The sequence below is a fragment of the Lemur catta genome, unplaced genomic scaffold, assembly GCF_020740605.2.
Source record: "Lemur catta isolate mLemCat1 unplaced genomic scaffold, mLemCat1.pri scaffold_156_ctg1, whole genome shotgun sequence".
Taxonomy (NCBI): Eukaryota; Metazoa; Chordata; class Mammalia; order Primates; family Lemuridae; genus Lemur; species Lemur catta.
Window position 1 is genome coordinate 1 of NW_025423778.1, and position 17,367 is coordinate 17,367.

Below are 17,367 nucleotides of genomic sequence, written 5' to 3' on the forward strand. Positions count from 1 at the left end.
GACCCGAGTTACTTTCGCATTGTGAGGGGTTTCATCGCGGATTTAAACGTATCTAATGTGTTTCAATATCTTGCAATTATTATACTTACTGGCGATCAAACCGTCCTGTGTTTGGCAAACGGGAGTCTACTCATTCTGGTTCCTGTGTCTTTTGACGTGACCCTCGTCCTGTTGGATATCATAGCATCCACGCTTCCCAGTACAAGAAGCGTCCGTTTCCCGCCCCAGACTTCAAGTCAGCCTATGTCTCCAGTAAGTCTTAGGACCGTTTAATAACGATGGTTGGCGGAGACCACGATCTAGATGCTGCTGAAATGCACTACTGTTGAGTTCGCACCTATGTCTCGGCACTTTCCGTGGAAAAACTAAAAATAAATAAATAAATAAATACATAAATAAAGGAAGAAAAGAAAAAAAAATTACAGGAAAACACATTGAGTTTCCACTGATAATCCAAGTTCAAACGGAGAACTGAGAGGTTTTTTTTACATGACTTGATCGATTTCACCTCTTCCTCTCACACCCAAATTCCCAGTCCCCAAAGACACCAACAGCATTTCTTCTTTGCAGGATCCCACAGAATAATCGTAGCCATGCACCATAGAACCGTGGACTGGTTCCCACTGCATGAAGTAGGAAAGGCGAGGAAGGAACTTTCTACTTTTCCGGCTGCTCCACTGTGAAAATGTAAGAGCTGCCGTCCGCCGAAGCCAGTCTGCTCATGTCCAAGGAGCTCTGAGCCACGTCACACTCCTTTGGAATATTTCCCTGAGCCTTCATGTGGGCTCCTGACGTCTGTAGAATCTCACAAGTCACACATTGCCCTCCCGTTTGTGTCCTCCGTGCTTTGAATAGATGTGCTATTGAGTGTTTGATTTTTGTTGTCATTGGTGTATGTGTTTGTGGCAAAGTGTTGAGTGTTTGGTGTGTATGTAGCAGCTAGAGAGCGAGGCTCTGAAGGCTACTGGGCAGCAGGAGGGCACGGGGTCGGGTGGGGGGCGCTGGGCCGGGAGGGCCGCGTAGCAGCTCGGCCTCTTGAGGCGTCCGGGGACAGCCGCCGCCGTCTAGGGCCATAGCACCCTGAACGTGCCCGATCTCGTCTGATCTGGGAAGCTAAGCAGGGTCGGGGGCCCGGTTAGTACTTGGATGGGAGACCGCCTGGGAATACCAGGTGCTGCAGGCTTTTGCCTCTTCTTTTGTCCCGCCCGCCGAGGGGACGGGGGTGGGGGCGCCCCGGCGTTCTGTGCCCGCCTCCACTTTCGCCCTCGGCCCCTGGCACTCCCCCGCCCCCCCGCCGGCGCGGCCCGCTGCCCCCGCCCAGGGCGTCCTCCCCTCTCCCCCGCTGCAACACCACCGCCAGGTGGCGGCAGCGGCAGAGCGTCCCAGCCGTTCCGTTCCTGTTCGGCCGGCAGCGGAGCCCCAGCCCTGGGCCCCACACCGGGCCGGGCGGGCGGCGGGATCCCTGAGTGCCGCTGGGTCTCCTCTCCCCCACACCCCGCACCCCCCGCCCCGCACTCCGGGACGTCGCGTACACCCGGCGCGGGACAGCCCACGGCGGCAAACCTTGTCCTGGGCCCCCGGACCCCCGGCCGACCGTGCACTTCCTCTCCGCCGCACACCCGGGCCTCGGGCCCGGGCCTCACGCCGGGCGGGCTCCTCGCCACCGCCGGGGCTCCCGAGAGACACACCGGCGCGCCGCACAGGGCGAGTTTCCGGCCACCCGGGCAGAGAGGACGCACAACAGCACACGGAGCGCACGCAGCCAAACCCAAACCACCCACCGGCCCCCCGCCCGTGGCTTCCCACCCCAAACCCCACCCCACCGGGCCACAGGATAGCGGGCTCTGGCCCGCCCCGCCGCCCCCCGCCCCCGCGCGGGGGCTGCTGCCACACGCAGGCCCTGAGGGGAATCGGGGCAGAAGGGTCCTCCCCAGACGGGGGTGGGGTGGCGGGGTGGGGGGGACACTGCAGGTCTTCAGGACCTCCGGGTGAAGGACCGGCGGCAGGCGCGGCCCTGCCTCCTCGTGCCGGCCCCGCCCCAAAGCCCCTCCCCACCGTGCCCTCGCGTGGGCCGGCGGAGGGCCCTGTCTCCCGCACTCTCCGGCTCTGGCCCTCCGCCCCCACGCGTGGAAGCCTGTCCCTGCGCGCGTGCCCGTGGGTCTGCTCCTCGGGGTGTGGGACGGTGGTGCGCCCGTGGTTTGGGTGGGGGTGGGGGGGGTGCGCGCGCGAAACCCGTCAGGCCCCGCCTGGCCCCCCAACCCCACCCCGATACTGGCAGGTGGGCTAGCGATGGGCCAGGGCGGCGGGAGGGACCCGACGGCGCAGGGAGGGACGCGTCCCAGCAGCTCGGCCTCTTGAGGCGTCCGGGGGGCGGCCACCGTCGTCTACGGCCAGACCACCCTGAACGCGCCCGATCTCGTCTGATCTCGGAAGCTAAGCAGGGTCGGGCCCGGTTAGTACTTGGATGGGAGACCGCCTGGGAATCCCGGGTGCCGTAGGCTTTTTGCTCTGCCTCTTTTTCTGTCCCGCCCCCCTGGGCTGGGAAGGGGAGGGGGGGGCCTTCGCCCTCCGCGCCCGCCCCGGCTCCCGCCCCCGGCCGGCCCGGACCCTGCCCCGTGGCCCCTGGAGAGAGGGTCAGATTGGAGATGTGGAGGCTCAGTCCCCGAGGCTGTCGCCCCTCACACACCTGCCGCAGGTCCGGGCCTCCGGAACTTCTGACCGACCGGCTCTGAATTCAGGACACAGTCTAAAGTTGTCCAAGGAGATGACCACGTTACCACCCTAGGAAAGGAAAAATTGGACCCTATCCACATATGCAGAAGAAGAGAATCTAAACAGTTGGCTATTCGTTCACGGTAACATAATTCAAGAATCCAGATGCGAAGACATCTAGAGACACTTTTCAAACGTCTAAATCTTTAGAAAATATTCTGAAGGCTTAAGAAGTAGAAACATTCTTTGGAAAGTCACGAGCAAGACCAGGGTGTTGATAGGAAATCCTTCCGTTCGATCCTGCAAGAGACGCTCCAAAAATGTACTACAACAAGGGAAAACACTAATAATATGTGGGAAAGGAAAATCACCTTTCTTCATTTTCCTCACCTCCTACGGTTCTCAAAATAGAATGTTTTCCCCTATGCACGGGAGACCTGTAGAAATCCTAGGGGAGTCCAGCAAGATAGCTCTAGGTGAAATCAACATTCCATCGATAGTTTCGATGTTTCTTATTTCCTCGCCAATACACACTAATGAATGCAATCTTTCAAAAGGATAACACTCAAAGTCACAGAAAATCTACGCGGCACCTACGGGGCAAAGGTGCCAACTTCGATGGAAAACTTAGTAAAAACGTACATGATGGCTCAAATCCATGGAGAGGCTATCCCGTAGTCCTCGATAGACGGACACAGAGTCCCCAAACTAATCATTTCCCCCAAATTAATAAATAATCCAATTTAAGCAGGGTGTATAACTAGAAACTTACTATCTGCTTCTTTCTCTTTTTCTTTTAATTTGGGAAAGGGGTATGTTAAAGAATGATAATAATGATCATGATTATCAGTATGATTATTATATTAAATCGAATTAACCGTACCAAAACCCCACCACTCACCTTATAAAAATGGGAGTTGATGCATATGTCGGAAGCCGCTGTGTATCTTTTTCTCAAGGCGTGGAACCACAGAAACGCTTCTCCCAAACAAATCCCATCTCGACTGTCATCCTTTTCCTGGCTTTTCCTTTGAAAGTTTTTGCTCTCTGTTATAGGACTATCTCATTGAGGTAGTTTGTTAATTTCACAGTTTATAGAATACATGTGGAACGATTCTGGATTCCTTCTGGGTAACTTGTGTGCCAGGGGAAACCTTCTGTTTGGAGAATACTCCTTGCTTACACAGGAAGCTGCAGTTCATCAGCGCTGCTAGAGAATGGCACTGCACGAATCAGTCGAAGTATCTTTATGCGATCTTTGACTAGGTCCGTGTACAAGGGGCTCCCGTGAGGATTACCCTAGATGCTTCCTGGTCACATGTGCCCTATCTTCTCTCTGGTACGTGCTACTCAGAGAATATGCTTGCTCCTGAATTATGCCAGTGTTTATTCATATCCATTTATGCTGCATTGTTTTCCAAATGGTTCTATAATTTCGCCTCCCATATCAGCAGGGTGAGTGCAAGAGTTTTCCTCAAAGCCAACACAGTGATCAGTTTCCTAAGTTTCCTCAATCCGGTGAGTTGGAAACTATATCTGGCTTCATTTTTTATTCCGTATTTCCTTGACTAATAATGAGGACACAGGGCCAAAGGCGCATTAAGCATATAAAACATAGATATTCTGTAACAGTAACATTTTGCCAATTATATGGGCTACAGATACCTTGTCCTGTTTGCAGCTTGTTTTTGATCCTGTTCATGGTATCTTTGGAAACTTTTCATGATGGGAAATTTGAAATAGAAACAAAATCGGACAGAATAGTAGAATATTTTCTCACTCCCCTGACTCAAGAAATCACCAACCCCTGGCCAGATCTTGTTTCCTTTATACCCCTCCTACCTTAAGTTCATGATCCCCTTAATAATATCCCTCCATCGATAAAAAGTCAATATGTTTCTATCAAAGGTAGAGGCTTTCTTCCATTTTTCAGTGTACTCACAGCCACATTATTCCATCTAAAAATTTCACCGTATTAGAGATAACAGCAAGTACTCAATGTTTGCGTTTCCCTGAGACACACACGCTCATTTCAGTTTCTTTGGATCCAGTCCAAATACAGTACCTACCTTGTGAGGGGTTGAGATGTCTTTTGAAAGAGTGTCCATACATCGCGACTAGTCGGGGGCAGCCCCGGTTGTCACCATTTCCCTTTGTTTCCTACCGCTGTCCGCAGTGACCCGAGTTACTTTCGCATTGTGAGGGGTTTCATCGCGGATTTAAACGTATCTAATGTGTTTCAATATCTTGCAATTATTATACTTACTGGCGATCAAACCGTCCTGTGTTTGGCAAACGGGAGTCTACTCATTCTGGTTCCTGTGTCTTTTGACGTGACCCTCGTCCTGTTGGATATCATAGCATCCACGCTTCCCAGTACAAGAAGCGTCCGTTTCCCGCCCCAGACTTCAAGTCAGCCTATGTCTCCAGTAAGTCTTAGGACCGTTTAATAACGATGGTTGGCGGAGACCACGATCTAGATGCTGCTGAAATGCACTACTGTTGAGTTCGCACCTATGTCTCGGCACTTTCCGTGGAAAAACTAAAAATAAATAAATAAATAAATAAATAAATAAAGGAAGAAAAGAAAAAAAAATTACAGGAAAACACATTGAGTTTCCACTGATAATCCAAGTTCAAACGGAGAACTGAGAGGTTTTTTTTACATGACTTGATCGATTTCACCTCTTCCTCTCACACCCAAATTCCCAGTCCCCAAAGACACCAACAGCATTTCTTCTTTGCAGGATCCCACAGAATAATCGTAGCCATGCACCATAGAACCGTGGACTGGTTCCCACTGCATGAAGTAGGAAAGGCGAGGAAGGAACTTTCTACTTTTCCGGCTGCTCCACTGTGAAAATGTAAGAGCTGCCGTCCGCCGAAGCCAGTCTGCTCATGTCCAAGGAGCTCTGAGCCACGTCACACTCCTTTGGAATATTTCCCTGAGCCTTCATGTGGGCTCCTGACGTCTGTAGAATCTCACAAGTCACACATTGCCCTCCCGTTTGTGTCCTCCGTGCTTTGAATAGATGTGCTATTGAGTGTTTGATTTTTGTTGTCATTGGTGTATGTGTTTGTGGCAAAGTGTTGAGTGTTTGGTGTGTATGTAGCAGCTAGAGAGCGAGGCTCTGAAGGCTACTGGGCAGCAGGAGGGCGCGGGGTCGGGTGGGGGGCGCTGGGCCGGGAGGGCCGCGTAGCAGCTCGGCCTCTTGAGGCGTCCGGGGACAGCCGCCGCCGTCTAGGGCCATAGCACCCTGAACGTGCCCGATCTCGTCTGATCTGGGAAGCTAAGCAGGGTCGGGGGCCCGGTTAGTACTTGGATGGGAGACCGCCTGGGAATACCAGGTGCTGCAGGCTTTTGCCTCTTCTTTTGTCCCGCCCGCCGAGGGGACGGGGGTGGGGGCGCCCCGGCGTTCTGTGCCCGCCTCCACTTTCGCCCTCGGCCCCTGGCACTCCCCCGCCCCCCCGCCGGCGCGGCCCGCTGCCCCCGCCCAGGGCGTCCTCCCCTCTCCCCCGCTGCAACACCACCGCCAGGTGGCGGCAGCGGCAGAGCGTCCCAGCCGTTCCGTTCCTGTTCGGCCGGCAGCGGAGCCCCAGCCCTGGGCCCCACACCGGGCCGGGCGGGCGGCGGGATCCCTGAGTGCCGCTGGGTCTCCTCTCCCCCACACCCCGCACCCCCCGCCCCGCACTCCGGGACGTCGCGTACACCCGGCGCGGGACAGCCCACGGCGGCAAACCTTGTCCTGGGCCCCCGGACCCCCGGCCGACCGTGCACTTCCTCTCCGCCGCACACCCGGGCCTCGGGCCCGGGCCTCACGCCGGGCGGGCTCCTCGCCACCGCCGGGGCTCCCGAGAGACACACCGGCGCGCCGCACAGGGCGAGTTTCCGGCCACCCGGGCAGAGAGGACGCACAACAGCACACGGAGCGCACGCAGCCAAACCCAAACCACCCACCGGCCCCCCGACCCGTGGCTTCCCACCCCAAACCCCACCCCACCGGGCCACAGGATAGCGGGCTCTGGCCCGCCCCGCCGCCCCCCGCCCCCGCGCGGGGGCTGCTGCCACACGCAGGCCCTGAGGGGAATCGGGGCAGAAGGGTCCTCCCCAGACGGGGGTGGGGTGGCGGGGTGGGGGGGACACTGCAGGTCTTCAGGACCTCCGGGTGAAGGACCGGCGGCAGGCGCGGCCCTGCCTCCTCGTGCCGGCCCCGCCCCAAAGCCCCTCCCCACCGTGCCCTCGCGTGGGCCGGCGGAGGGCCCTGTCTCCCGCACTCTCCGGCTCTGGCCCTCCGCCCCCACGCGTGGAAGCCTGTCCCTGCGCGCGTGCCCGTGGGTCTGCTCCTCGGGGTGTGGGACGGTGGTGCGCCCGTGGTTTGGGTGGGGGTGGGGGGGGTGCGCGCGCGAAACCCGTCAGGCCCCGCCTGGCCCCCCAACCCCACCCCGATACTGGCAGGTGGGCTAGCGATGGGCCAGGGCGGCGGGAGGGACCCGACGGCGCAGGGAGGGACGCGTCCCAGCAGCTCGGCCTCTTGAGGCGTCCGGGGGGCGGCCACCGTCGTCTACGGCCAGACCACCCTGAACGCGCCCGATCTCGTCTGATCTCGGAAGCTAAGCAGGGTCGGGCCCGGTTAGTACTTGGATGGGAGACCGCCTGGGAATCCCGGGTGCCGTAGGCTTTTTGCTCTGCCTCTTTTTCTGTCCCGCCCCCCTGGGCTGGGAAGGGGAGGGGGGGGCCTTCGCCCTCCGCGCCCGCCCCGGCTCCCGCCCCCGGCCGGCCCGGACCCTGCCCCGTGGCCCCTGGAGAGAGGGTCAGATTGGAGATGTGGAGGCTCAGTCCCCGAGGCTGTCGCCCCTCACACACCTGCCGCAGGTCCGGGCCTCCGGAACTTCTGACCGACCGGCTCTGAATTCAGGACACAGTCTAAAGTTGTCCAAGGAGATGACCACGTTACCACCCTAGGAAAGGAAAAATTGGACCCTATCCACATATGCAGAAGAAGAGAATCTAAACAGTTGGCTATTCGTTCACGGTAACATAATTCAAGAATCCAGATGCGAAGACATCTAGAGACACTTTTCAAACGTCTAAATCTTTAGAAAATATTCTGAAGGCTTAAGAAGTAGAAACATTCTTTGGAAAGTCACGAGCAAGACCAGGGTGTTGATAGGAAATCCTTCCGTTCGATCCTGCAAGAGACGCTCCAAAAATGTACTACAACAAGGGAAAACACTAATAATATGTGGGAAAGGAAAATCACCTTTCTTCATTTTCCTCACCTCCTACGGTTCTCAAAATAGAATGTTTTCCCCTATGCACGGGAGACCTGTAGAAATCCTAGGGGAGTCCAGCAAGATAGCTCTAGGTGAAATCAACATTCCATCGATAGTTTCGATGTTTCTTATTTCCTCGCCAATACACACTAATGAATGCAATCTTTCAAAAGGATAACACTCAAAGTCACAGAAAATCTACGCGGCACCTACGGGGCAAAGGTGCCAACTTCGATGGAAAACTTAGTAAAAACGTACATGATGGCTCAAATCCATGGAGAGGCTATCCCGTAGTCCTCGATAGACGGACACAGAGTCCCCAAACTAATCATTTCCCCCAAATTAATAAATAATCCAATTTAAGCAGGGTGTATAACTAGAAACTTACTATCTGCTTCTTTCTCTTTTTCTTTTAATTTGGGAAAGGGGTATGTTAAAGAATGATAATAATGATCATGATTATCAGTATGATTATTATATTAAATCGAATTAACCGTACCAAAACCCCACCACTCACCTTATAAAAATGGGAGTTGATGCATATGTCGGAAGCCGCTGGGTATCTTTTTCTCAAGGCGTGGAACCACAGAAACGCTTCTCCCAAACAAATCCCATCTCGACTGTCATCCTTTTCCTGGCTTTTCCTTTGAAAGTTTTTGCTCTCTGTTATAGGACTATCTCATTGAGGTAGTTTGTTAATTTCACAGTTTATAGAATACATGTGGAACGATTCTGGATTCCTTCTGGGTAACTTGTGTGCCAGGGGAAACCTTCTGTTTGGAGAATACTCCTTGCTTACACAGGAAGCTGCAGTTCATCAGCACTGCTAGAGAATGGCACTGCACGAATCAGTCGAAGTATCTTTATGCGATCTTTGACTAGGTCCGTGTACAAGGGGCTCCCGTGAGGATTACCCTAGATGCTTCCTGGTCACATGTGCCCTATCTTCTCTCTGGTACGTGCTACTCAGAGAATATGCTTGCTCCTGAATTATGCCAGTGTTTATTCATATCCATTTATGCTGCATTGTTTTCCAAATGGTTCTATAATTTCGCCTCCCATATCAGCAGGGTGAGTGCAAGAGTTTTCCTCAAAGCCAACACAGTGATCAGTTTCTTAAGTTTCCTCAATCCGGTGAGTTGGAAACTATATCTGGCTTCATTTTTTATTCCGTATTTCCTTGACTAATAATGAGGACACAGGGCCAAAGGCGCATTAAGCATATAAAACGTAGATATTCTGTAACAGTAACATTTTGCCAATTATATGGGCTACAGATACCTTGTCCTGTTTGCAGCTTGTTTTTGATCCTGTTCATGGTATCTTTGGAAACTTTTCATGATGGGAAATTTGAAATAGAAACAAAATCGGACAGAATAGTAGAATATTTTCTCACTCCCCTGACTCAAGAAATCACCAACCCCTGGCCAGATCTTGTTTCCTTTATACCCCTCCTACCTTAAGTTCATGATCCCCTTAATAATATCCCTCCATCGATAAAAAGTCAATATGTTTCTATCAAAGGTAGAGGCTTTCTTCCATTTTTCAGTGTACTCACAGCCACATTATTCCATCTAAAAATTTCACCGTATTAGAGATAACAGCAAGTACTCAATATTTGCGTTTCCCTGAGACACACACGCTCATTTCAGTTTCTTTGGATCCAGTCCAAATACAGTACCTACCTTGTGAGGGGTTGAGATGTCTTTTGAAAGAGTGTCCATACATCGCGACTAGTCGGGGGCAGCCCCGGTTGTCACCATTTCCCTTTGTTTCCTACCGCTGTCCGCAGTGACCCGAGTTATTTTCGCATTGTGAGGGGTTTCATCGCGGATTTAAACGTATCTAATGTGTTTCAATATCTTGCAATTATTATACTTACTGGCGATCAAACCGTCCTGTGTTTGGCAAACGGGAGTCTACTCATTCTGGTTCCTGTGTCTTTTGACGTGACCCTCGTCCTGTTGGATATCATAGCATCCACGCTTCCCAGTACAAGAAGCGTCCGTTTCCCGCCCCAGACTTCAAGTCAGCCTATGTCTCCAGTAAGTCTTAGGACCGTTTAATAACGATGGTTGGCGGAGACCACGATCTAGATGCTGCTGAAATGCACTACTGTTGAGTTCGCACCTATGTCTCGGCACTTTCCGTGGAAAAACTAAAAATAAAAAAATAAATAAATACATAAATAAAGGAAGAAAAGAAAAAAAAATTACAGGAAAACACATTGAGTTTCCACTGATAATCCAAGTTCAAACGGAGAACTGAGAGGTTTTTTTTACATGACTTGATCGATTTCACCTCTTCCTCTCACACCCAAATTCCCAGTCCCCAAAGACACCAACAGCATTTCTTCTTTGCAGGATCCCACAGAATAATCGTAGCCATGCACCATAGAACCGTGGACTGGTTCCCACTGCATGAAGTAGGAAAGGCGAGGAAGGAACTTTCTACTTTTCCGGCTGCTCCACTGTGAAAATGTAAGAGCTGCCGTCCGCCGAAGCCAGTCTGCTCATGTCCAAGGAGCTCTGAGCCACGTCACACTCCTTTGGAATATTTCCCTGAGCCTTCATGTGGGCTCCTGACGTCTGTAGAATCTCACAAGTCACACATTGCCCTCCCGTTTGTGTCCTCCGTGCTTTGAATAGATGTGCTATTGAGTGTTTGATTTTTGTTGTCATTGGTGTATGTGTTTGTGGCAAAGTGTTGAGTGTTTGGTGTGTATGTAGCAGCTAGAGAGCGAGGCTCTGAAGGCTACTGGGCAGCAGGAGGGCACGGGGTCGGGTGGGGGGCGCTGGGCCGGGAGGGCCGCGTAGCAGCTCGGCCTCTTGAGGCGTCCGGGGACAGCCGCCGCCGTCTAGGGCCATAGCACCCTGAACGTGCCCGATCTCGTCTGATCTGGGAAGCTAAGCAGGGTCGGGGGCCCGGTTAGTACTTGGATGGGAGACCGCCTGGGAATACCAGGTGCTGCAGGCTTTTGCCTCTTCTTTTGTCCCGCCCGCCGAGGGGACGGGGGTGGGGGCGCCCCGGCGTTCTGTGCCCGCCTCCACTTTCGCCCTCGGCCCCTGGCACTCCCCCGCCCCCCCGCCGGCGCGGCCCGCTGCCCCCGCCCAGGGCGTCCTCCCCTCTCCCCCGCTGCAACACCACCGCCAGGTGGCGGCAGCGGCAGAGCGTCCCAGCCGTTCCGTTCCTGTTCGGCCGGCAGCGGAGCCCCAGCCCTGGGCCCCACACCGGGCCGGGCGGGCGGCGGGATCCCTGAGTGCCGCTGGGTCTCCTCTCCCCCACACCCCGCACCCCCCGCCCCGCACTCCGGGACGTCGCGTACACCCGGCGCGGGACAGCCCACGGCGGCAAACCTTGTCCTGGGCCCCCGGACCCCCGGCCGACCGTGCACTTCCTCTCCGCCGCACACCCGGGCCTCGGGCCCGGGCCTCACGCCGGGCGGGCTCCTCGCCACCGCCGGGGCTCCCGAGAGACACACCGGCGCGCCGCACAGGGCGAGTTTCCGGCCACCCGGGCAGAGAGGACGCACAACAGCACACGGAGCGCACGCAGCCAAACCCAAACCACCCACCGGCCCCCCGACCCGTGGCTTCCCACCCCAAACCCCACCCCACCGGGCCACAGGATAGCGGGCTCTGGCCCGCCCCGCCGCCCCCCGCCCCCGCGCGGGGGCTGCTGCCACACGCAGGCCCTGAGGGGAATCGGGGCAGAACGGTCCTCCCCAGACGGGGGTGGGGTGGCGGGGTGGGGGGGACACTGCAGGTCTTCAGGACCTCCGGGTGAAGGACCGGCGGCAGGCGCGGCCCTGCCTCCTCGTGCCGGCCCCGCCCCAAAGCCCCTCCCCACCGTGCCCTCGCGTGGGCCGGCGGAGGGCCCTGTCTCCCGCACTCTCCGGCTCTGGCCCTCCGCCCCCACGCGTGGAAGCCTGTCCCTGCGCGCGTGCCCGTGGGTCTGCTCCTCGGGGTGTGGGACGGTGGTGCGCCCGTGGTTTGGGTGGGGGTGGGGGGGGTGCGCGCGCGAAACCTGTCAGGCCCCGCCTGGCCCCCCAACCCCACCCCGATACTGGCAGGTGGGCTAGCGATGGGCCAGGGCGGCGGGAGGGACCCGACGGCGCAGGGAGGGACGCGTCCCAGCAGCTCGGCCTCTTGAGGCGTCCGGGGGGCGGCCACCGTCGTCTACGGCCAGACCACCCTGAACGCGCCCGATCTCGTCTGATCTCGGAAGCTAAGCAGGGTCGGGCCCGGTTAGTACTTGGATGGGAGACCGCCTGGGAATCCCGGGTGCCGTAGGCTTTTTGCTCTGCCTCTTTTTCTGTCCCGCCCCCCTGGGCTGGGAAGGGGAGGGGGGGGCCTTCGCCCTCCGCGCCCGCCCCGGCTCCCGCCCCCGGCCGGCCCGGACCCTGCCCCGTGGCCCCTGGAGAGAGGGTCAGATTGGAGATGTGGAGGCTCAGTCCCCGAGGCTGTCGCCCCTCACACACCTGCCGCAGGTCCGGGCCTCCGGAACTTCTGACCGACCGGCTCTGAATTCAGGACACAGTCTAAAGTTGTCCAAGGAGATGACCACGTTACCACCCTAGGAAAGGAAAAATTGGACCCTATCCACATATGCAGAAGAAGAGAATCTAAACAGTTGGCTATTCGTTCACGGTAACATAATTCAAGAATCCAGATGCGAAGACATCTAGAGACACTTTTCAAACGTCTAAATCTTTAGAAAATATTCTGAAGGCTTAAGAAGTAGAAACATTCTTTGGAAAGTCACGAGCAAGACCAGGGTGTTGATAGGAAATCCTTCCGTTCGATCCTGCAAGAGACGCTCCAAAAATGTACTACAACAAGGGAAAACACTAATAATATGTGGGAAAGGAAAATCACCTTTCTTCATTTTCCTCACCTCCTACGGTTCTCAAAGTAGAATGTTTTCCCCTATGCACGGGAGACCTGTAGAAATCCTAGGGGAGTCCAGCAAGATAGCTCTAGGTGAAATCAACATTCCATCGATAGTTTCGATGTTTCTTATTTCCTCGCCAATACACACTAATGAATGCAATCTTTCAAAAGGATAACACTCAAAGTCACAGAAAATCTACGCGGCACCTACGGGGCAAAGGTGCCAACTTCGATGGAAAACTTAGTAAAAACGTACATGATGGCTCAAATCCATGGAGAGGCTATCCCGTAGTCCTCGATAGACGGACACAGAGTCCCCAAACTAATCATTTCCCCCAAATTAATAAATAATCCAATTTAAGCAGGGTGTATAACTAGAAACTTACTATCTGCTTCTTTCTCTTTTTCTTTTAATTTGGGAAAGGGGTATGTTAAAGAATGATAATAATGATCATGATTATCAGTATGATTATTATATTAAATCGAATTAACCGTACCAAAACCCCACCACTCACCTTATAAAAATGGGAGTTGATGCATATGTCGGAAGCCGCTGGGTATCTTTTTCTCAAGGCGTGGAACCACAGAAACGCTTCTCCCAAACAAATCCCATCTCGACTGTCATCCTTTTCCTGGCTTTTCCTTTGAAAGTTTTTGCTCTCTGTTATAGGACTATCTCATTGAGGTAGTTTGTTAATTTCACAGTTTATAGAATACATGTGGAACGATTCTGGATTCCTTCTGGGTAACTTGTGTGCCAGGGGAAACCTTCTGTTTGGAGAATACTCCTTGCTTACACAGGAAGCTGCAGTTCATCAGCGCTGCTAGAGAATGGCACTGCACGAATCAGTCGAAGTATCTTTATGCGATCTTTGACTAGGTCCGTGTACAAGGGGCTCCCGTGAGGATTACCCTAGATGCTTCCTGGTCACATGTGCCCTATCTTCTCTCTGGTACGTGCTACTCAGAGAATATGCTTGCTCCTGAATTATGCCAGTGTTTATTCATATCCATTTATGCTGCATTGTTTTCCAAATGGTTCTATAATTTCGCCTCCCATATCAGCAGGGTGAGTGCAAGAGTTTTCCTCAAAGCCAACACAGTGATCAGTTTCTTAAGTTTCCTCAATCCGGTGAGTTGGAAACTATATCTGGCTTCATTTTTTATTCCGTATTTCCTTGACTAATAATGAGGACACAGGGCCAAAGGCGCATTAAGCATATAAAACGTAGATATTCTGTAACAGTAACATTTTGCCAATTATATGGGCTACAGATACCTTGTCCTGTTTGCAGCTTGTTTTTGATCCTGTTCATGGTATCTTTGGAAACTTTTCATGATGGGAAATTTGAAATAGAAACAAAATCGGACAGAATAGTAGAATATTTTCTCACTCCCCTGACTCAAGAAATCACCAACCCCTGGCCAGATCTTGTTTCCTTTATACCCCTCCTACCTTAAGTTCATGATCCCCTTAATGATATCCCTCCATCGATAAAAAGTCAATATGTTTCTATCAAAGGTAGAGGCTTTCTTCCATTTTTCAGTGTACTCACAGCCACATTATTCCATCTAAAAATTTCACCGTATTAGAGATAACAGCAAGTACTCAATGTTTGCGTTTCCCTGAGACACACACGCTCATTTCAGTTTCTTTGGATCCAGTCCAAATACAGTACCTACCTTGTGAGGGGTTGAGATGTCTTTTGAAAGAGTGTCCATACATCGCGACTAGTCGGGGGCAGCCCCGGTTGTCACCATTTCCCTTTGTTTCCTACCGCTGTCCGCAGTGACCCGAGTTACTTTCGCATTGTGAGGGGTTTCATCGCGGATTTAAACGTATCTAATGTGTTTCAATATCTTGCAATTATTATACTTACTGGCGATCAAACCGTCCTGTGTTTGGCAAACGGGAGTCTACTCATTCTGGTTCCTGTGTCTTTTGACGTGACCCTCGTCCTGTTGGATATCATAGCATCCACGCTTCCCAGTACAAGAAGCGTCCGTTTCCCGCCCCAGACTTCAAGTCAGCCTATGTCTCCAGTAAGTCTTAGGACCGTTTAATAACGATGGTTGGCGGAGACCACGATCTAGATGCTGCTGAAATGCACTACTGTTGAGTTCGCACCTATGTCTCGGCACTTTCCGTGGAAAAACTAAAAATAAATAAATAAATAAATACATAAATAAAGGAAGAAAAGAAAAAAAAATTACAGGAAAACACATTGAGTTTCCACTGATAATCCAAGTTCAAACGGAGAACTGAGAGGTTTTTTTTACATGACTTGATCGATTTCACCTCTTCCTCTCACACCCAAATTCCCAGTCCCCAAAGACACCAACAGCATTTCTTCTTTGCAGGATCCCACAGAATAATCGTAGCCATGCACCATAGAACCGTGGACTGGTTCCCACTGCATGAAGTAGGAAAGGCGAGGAAGGAACTTTCTACTTTTCCGGCTGCTCCACTGTGAAAATGTAAGAGCTGCCGTCCGCCGAAGCCAGTCTGCTCATGTCCAAGGAGCTCTGAGCCACGTCACACTCCTTTGGAATATTTCCCTGAGCCTTCATGTGGGCTCCTGACGTCTGTAGAATCTCACAAGTCACACATTGCCCTCCCGTTTGTGTCCTCCGTGCTTTGAATAGATGTGCTATTGAGTGTTTGATTTTTGTTGTCATTGGTGTATGTGTTTGTGGCAAAGTGTTGAGTGTTTGGTGTGTATGTAGCAGCTAGAGAGCGAGGCTCTGAAGGCTACTGGGCAGCAGGAGGGCACGGGGTCGGGTGGGGGGCGCTGGGCCGGGAGGGCCGCGTAGCAGCTCGGCCTCTTGAGGCGTCCGGGGACAGCCGCCGCCGTCTAGGGCCATAGCACCCTGAACGTGCCCGATCTCGTCTGATCTGGGAAGCTAAGCAGGGTCGGGGGCCCGGTTAGTACTTGGATGGGAGACCGCCTGGGAATACCAGGTGCTGCAGGCTTTTGCCTCTTCTTTTGTCCCGCCCGCCGAGGGGACGGGGGTGGGGGCGCCCCGGCGTTCTGTGCCCGCCTCCACTTTCGCCCTCGGCCCCTGGCACTCCCCCGCCCCCCCGCCGGCGCGGCCCGCTGCCCCCGCCCAGGGCGTCCTCCCCTCTCCCCCGCTGCAACACCACCGCCAGGTGGCGGCAGCGGCAGAGCGTCCCAGCCGTTCCGTTCCTGTTCGGCCGGCAGCGGAGCCCCAGCCCTGGGCCCCACACCGGGCCGGGCGGGCGGCGGGATCCCTGAGTGCCGCTGGGTCTCCTCTCCCCCACACCCCGCACCCCCCGCCCCGCACTCCGGGACGTCGCGTACACCCGGCGCGGGACAGCCCACGGCGGCAAACCTTGTCCTGGGCCCCCGGACCCCCGGCCGACCGTGCACTTCCTCTCCGCCGCACACCCGGGCCTCGGGCCCGGGCCTCACGCCGGGCGGGCTCCTCGCCACCGCCGGGGCTCCCGAGAGACACACCGGCGCGCCGCACAGGGCGAGTTTCCGGCCACCCGGGCAGAGAGGACGCACAACAGCACACGGAGCGCACGCAGCCAAACCCAAACCACCCACCGGCCCCCCGACCCGTGGCTTCCCACCCCAAACCCCACCCCACCGGGCCACAGGATAGCGGGCTCTGGCCCGCCCCGCCGCCCCCCGCCCCCGCGCGGGGGCTGCTGCCACACGCAGGCCCTGAGGGGAATCGGGGCAGAAGGGTCCTCCCCAGACGGGGGTGGGGTGGCGGGGTGGGGGGGACACTGCAGGTCTTCAGGACCTCCGGGTGAAGGACCGGCGGCAGGCGCGGCCCTGCCTCCTCGTGCCGGCCCCGCCCCAAAGCCCCTCCCCACCGTGCCCTCGCGTGGGCCGGCGGAGGGCCCTGTCTCCCGCACTCTCCGGCTCTGGCCCTCCGCCCCCACGCGTGGAAGCCTGTCCCTGCGCGCGTGCCCGTGGGTCTGCTCCTCGGGGTGTGGGACGGTGGTGCGCCCGTGGTTTGGGTGGGGGTGGGGGGGTGCGCGCGCGAAACCCGTCAGGCCCCGCCTGGCCCCCCAACCCCACCCCGATACTGGCAGGTGGGCTAGCGATGGGCCAGGGCGGCGGGAGGGACCCGACGGCGCAGGGAGGGACGCGTCCCAGCAGCTCGGCCTCTTGAGGCGTCCGGGGGGCGGCCACCGTCGTCTACGGCCAGACCACCCTGAACGCGCCCGATCTCGTCTGATCTCGGAAGCTAAGCAGGGTCGGGCCCGGTTAGTACTTGGATGGGAGACCGCCTGGGAATCCCGGGTGCCGTAGGCTTTTTGCTCTGCCTCTTTTTCTGTCCCGCCCCCCTGGGCTGGGAAGGGGAGGGGGGGGCCTTCGCCCTCCGCGCCCGCCCCGGCTCCCGCCCCCGGCCGGCCCGGACCCTGCCCCGTGGCCCCTGGAGAGAGGGTCAGATTGGAGATGTGGAGGCTCAGTCCCCGAGGCTGTCGCCCCTCACACACCTGCCGCAGGTC

The 17,367-nt window shown here is 55.4% G+C and overlaps 4 non-coding genes and 4 pseudogenes across 4 annotated transcripts; all 8 read left to right on the plus strand.

Moving 5' to 3' along the window:
* The first annotated feature begins 1,062 nt into the window (after positions 1 to 1,062).
* On the plus strand, positions 1,063 to 1,183 carry LOC123629489 (annotated as a pseudogene).
* A 1,199-nt stretch (positions 1,184 to 2,382) lies between these two features.
* On the plus strand, positions 2,383 to 2,501 carry LOC123629479. The gene has a single exon (XR_006732084.1). It is a non-coding gene; the product is annotated as a 5S ribosomal RNA (ribosomal RNA).
* Positions 2,502 to 5,951: 3,450 nt separating this feature from the next.
* LOC123629490 lies at positions 5,952 to 6,072 on the plus strand (annotated as a pseudogene).
* Positions 6,073 to 7,272: 1,200 nt separating this feature from the next.
* On the plus strand, positions 7,273 to 7,391 carry LOC123629491. Its single transcript, XR_006732093.1, has one exon. It is a non-coding gene; the product is annotated as a 5S ribosomal RNA (ribosomal RNA).
* Positions 7,392 to 10,841: 3,450 nt separating this feature from the next.
* LOC123629492 lies at positions 10,842 to 10,962 on the plus strand (annotated as a pseudogene).
* A 1,200-nt stretch (positions 10,963 to 12,162) lies between these two features.
* On the plus strand, positions 12,163 to 12,281 carry LOC123629501. The gene has a single exon (XR_006732094.1). It is a non-coding gene; the product is annotated as a 5S ribosomal RNA (ribosomal RNA).
* Positions 12,282 to 15,731: 3,450 nt separating this feature from the next.
* On the plus strand, positions 15,732 to 15,852 carry LOC123629493 (annotated as a pseudogene).
* A 1,199-nt stretch (positions 15,853 to 17,051) lies between these two features.
* LOC123629502 lies at positions 17,052 to 17,170 on the plus strand. The gene has a single exon (XR_006732095.1). It is a non-coding gene; the product is annotated as a 5S ribosomal RNA (ribosomal RNA).
* The last annotated feature ends 197 nt before the right edge of the window (positions 17,171 to 17,367 follow it).